Source organism: Aulostomus chinensis, chromosome 1 (genome assembly GCF_037954235.1).
Source record: "Aulostomus chinensis isolate RoL2024-O1b breed Wild chromosome 1, RoL_Achi_v1.0, whole genome shotgun sequence".
Lineage (NCBI taxonomy): Eukaryota > Metazoa > Chordata > Actinopteri > Syngnathiformes > Aulostomidae > Aulostomus > Aulostomus chinensis.
Genome location: NC_141320.1, coordinates 35447890 through 35452311, shown reverse-complemented (window position 1 = coordinate 35452311; position 4422 = coordinate 35447890). Strand labels below are relative to the sequence as shown.

At 45.8% G+C, this 4422-nt stretch overlaps 1 non-coding gene across 1 annotated transcript; it reads right to left on the bottom strand.

Annotated features, from left to right (window-relative positions):
- Positions 1 to 3615: 3615 nt before the first annotated feature.
- trnal-cag (transfer RNA leucine (anticodon CAG)) lies at positions 3616 to 3698 on the bottom strand. Its single transcript has one exon. It is a non-coding gene; the product is annotated as a tRNA-Leu (tRNA).
- Positions 3699 to 4422: the final 724 nt, after the last annotated feature.

Here is a 4422-nt window from a genome sequence, read left to right as displayed (position 1 = left end):
ACTTCCACCAGCGCCCAGTGCCAGCAGGTCTTCATGATGGAGCTGAGAAGAGCACAACAACACCAGATCACTGGAGAGGAGCACAACACTTCTTTGCTTCCTGGCCACTCTCATGTCTGTCTGTCCATCTGGAGTTGGGGGGAGGAGCTTCACATGTTTTTCTTTTTTAAAAAAGGGAATGTCATGACTTCCTCTGTATGTTAGAATATGAACTACTAAAAATGTTTATCCACAGTTTAAAGTTACAAATTAATTTTAAAGTAGAAAACTCTCCCCTCTTCAATCCTGTCACTCAGTGTTGTAAACTGTTTCAAACAAATTCTACTGTTCAACAGTTCAAGTGTTTCTAATGAAGCTGAATGTTCTCCTCTACATTCCTCAGTTGGGTTTCTTTCATGTCCTCCTGAGATCAAAGACAGAATTCTAGTTACTGTCAAAGCCCTGATGACATCATCAGGAATTCTGACCTGTCCAGGGTAAACTCTGAACCCACGCCTCCTCAAAGACTGGGGATCTGCTGACCCTGCCTCTTGCCCAATGTCACCTGGGATCGCCACCCCCCCCCCCCCATGACCCTTAAAGGATAAGAACAGAAAGTGGATGGAGGGATGGACTCAGCACTGAAATCAGCTGATCTGATCCACATTCTAATGTTTCCTGTCCCTCTTTAGGAGTCAATGAGAATAGTAGTGTATATAATAATGTATATCCAACCTTGTAGTATCTTTCCAAAGCTTTTAGTATTTCTTCTTGTTTCTACTTGTAGTTTTAGTGTCTGGATCTTTTCTTTTGATGTCCTGCTGTCTGCTCTTTGCTTTTGGAGCTTCCTTCAACAACTACCAGGCCTCCTGGGTACTGTAGGAAACATGGTCAAGTTCTTCTGACTTCTCCAGGAACGTCCTGCTCACATTGGTCTGTCTTCATTTTGACTCCTCCCACTGCCACAATGACCAGCCTTTATACTCTTGGTGACTGGGGCCCTGGTTGCTGCAGGCCTCAACACCAGCCTGTGGTTGTGAGCAGGGCAGAACAGAACTGACAGTATCTCCCATGCAGGACCTGGGTCAGCGCCTGGTGCCAGCTGGGGCACCGCTTTAACCTGGACCCCTAGAAGATCTTCTCCAGGAACTGGCCTTTTTCAGTCGAAACAGCGTGAAACTTCAAGTAAAGAATTAAAATTATTTAATTCACAATGAGGCCTCTGTCAAAAAATGAAGGAACAACTGACTACCTCCCCATGACTTCACTCTGATAACCAGGAGGTAACCTGGTAGTCAGAGCAGCGATGCTCAGGTCTGTGGACTCAGAAGAGGGTTCTTCTTTTGGTCACAGGTTTGAAGTGGAAGTGAAAGGAGAGGCAGTTAGAGACCTGCCACACCTCTCCAGTGACCTGGGACATGATGGCAGTGGTGGGATTTGAACCCACGCCTCCTCAGAGACTGGAACCTTAATCCAGCGCCTTAGACCGCTCAGCCACACTACCTCACTGTGCTGCTCTCTGAGTTGGTCTGCTAAAGGCATGTTGAAGAGGAAGTAACAATGATATAAAACTTATTCTGAAGGGGGACCCCTTTCCTCCCACGGTCACAGGAAGTGACAACAGCGCCGCTAGAAGCAGGAAAGAAATGGTAAAAGGACTCAGTTTGTACAGAGCCTTTCTACCTCAGCAGCACTCAAGGAGCTGAACAATGTCCTCTCATTCACACACACTCACACACTGATGCTGAAGGCTGCCATGCAAGGAGCCAACCTACTCATCAGAAGTATTTAGGGGTTCAGTCTCTTACTCAAGGACACTTTGACATGGTCACTGGAGAAAGTGAGGATCAAACCAGCCACCCTTTGGTTGCCAGACGGCCACGCTACTCCTGAGTCATGTGACCTGGATAAGATGGTGAACTACAGCTGATCGCCATGCTAGCAAACCTCTTTTGTTTGGTTTGGTTGTTGTTTAGTGACTGTGGATGAATACACAGGAGAAGTTGAGCATAAATTTGTGTTCCCTGTTCACTTGAATATCTGCAGGAGTGTGAGGTGGAAATAATACTCGGAGGAGAATGAGAGTTCAGTCTCTGCGCTATGACCTGTGCTGACACTAAAACATGTCAGCCCACAGAACAAAGATGGCAGTCCTCTGGGAGAGCAGGTACACCACACATACATGAAGAAACCCTACAGGAAACAAATGTGTTGCCAGAGACTTTTACTCTGTTTTTGTTGTTTACCCAAGAACAGGATTGGAGGGAGACTGATGGTCGCTGTTTGGGTTTTTGGAAAACAAGGAGGCTGTGGGTTCAAGCTGGATTCTCAGAGACTATTTCCCCAACCTGTACATTGGCATCTACACTGTCATCCAGTCACATGACTGAAGTCATCCAGTCACGTGACTGAAGTCATCCAGTCACGTGACTGAAGTCATCCAGTCACGTGACTGAAGTCATCCAGTCACGTGACTGAAGTCATCCAGTCACGTGACTGAAGTCATCCAGTCACATGACCTGAGTCATCCATTCATGTCAGTGATGTCACTTGGCAGGACTGTCATTGCCGTCTCATTCCAGAAAAGAACCCAGACTCCACCTGTGGCTCCATGATAACTGATGGACCTCTGGTTGGAGGCTGGACGATGATGTTTGGACTGGAAGGAAAACTCCTTGTCCAAATTCCATTGTGTTCAAGTTTAAAGTCCCACAATAAGAAGTAGCTGAATCTGACAGGTGGAGGTTTGGAACTACAAGATGGTGATGTTTCCTTGACTTGATGCTTTGACTGTCAGGGTGGATGACAGCTTCTTCTGCTGCTTCATCTGAGTGGCTATGATTGGAGGTTTTACCCTCCAAGGTTGTTTGGTTCCAGGGGAAATTTTAGAATTCCAGTCCCCAACCTGGGCTGTTCTGAAACTCTTCTCCTGAATCACTCCTGAGCTGCAGCAAGAACAAATACCAGTGCCAACCAGATCAACTTCATGGCTGCTAACAGCCTCAGACACTTGATTTTCATCAATCTGGAGCCAAGAAGGCCCTCACCTGTGGTTCTCCTCCAGGAGGGTCCAGGTTCTGCCATTGTGGCTCCTGGTGCCACTGCCAGAGAGCCTCAGCTGCACACTGCAACATTTCAACAGGAGATTGACATTCCTTCAAATGTCCTGACATCTGATTCCAATGGTTCTGTTCCATATTTATATTGTAAATCAATCACACAATGAAAGCTGCCTCAGCAGGTTTAAGAGAGAGAACAAGCTAAGAGATCTGAAACCAGTAAAATATGCTTTTCTGTGTGCAAACTAGTGAGGGGCATGGAAGGATATTTTACCACCAATACAGAACCCAGACTTTAGTCATGTGATGAGATGGAGTCTCTGATGATGAAGTTAATGGACAAAATGTGAATTAAAAGAAAACACATTTCTTCAGCAGACTTTGATCCAACATTGAAGTTAGAGTTTGGTGGCTGCTCCATGTTGGAGGAAACCAGGCGATGTTGGGACATCACAGGGAAGCTCCTTTGCCTCCTCTGCTGCCAGTTCAACCACTCACTCCCATCAGTGGAGAGCAGCTTCAACTGGGTTTGGAATGTACCACTGTGGATGCATAGGAATGTGGAGAAAATGTCCTTTGTCAGAAGTGGGATTTGAACCCACACCTCCAGGAGAGACTGCGACCTGAACGCAGCGCCTTAGACCGCTCGGCCATCCTGACAGACACTGACAGTTGCAGACTGAATTAATTGACTGACAAAGTAGAATTTTTTCCACAGGAGCTACTGGCTCCTTAGTTGTTGCATTTATTGTTAACATTAAACACACAGTCTGAGTTTATGGCAGTAAGAAATGATTTTCATTTTTCTAAAGGACAAGAAATGAACCAGAACATTAGAACCACATTGCATCTCTTGATCAGTTTGTTACATGGGACACCTTCCAGACAGGAAGGTCCCACCAAGACTTGAACTGGGATCACTGGATCCAGAGTCCAGAGGGCTCACCATTCCACCATGGAACCAAACACAAGGAGGACGTTCCTCAAAATACCACTTGACATCACCTGCAATCAACCTGTTGATATTTGGAGGTTCATCTTGCTCTTGTTCCAGACTACATTGGCAAAAGGATCATGAACCACAAGGAAATCATGGAACTCCAGATTTATTCAGGACTTTCTAACTCCATCGTATGACCTGGGAGCAAAGACTGGCCAGGCCTTCCTTAATTTATCAGTTAATTACTGCTTCAACAAACATGCCACTTAATTAAGTCACCAGAATTTCTCTCATTGAAAAACCCACCAGCCTGATTTCTTGACATGACATGAAAAATTCTCCAAGAACCCACAGTTGGGTGGAAAGATACCAGGTTAACCAGGAGGAGTCCTGTTCCTGAACCATGGATGGAACAAAGTCCACTGGAAAACTCAGCAGTTCCTG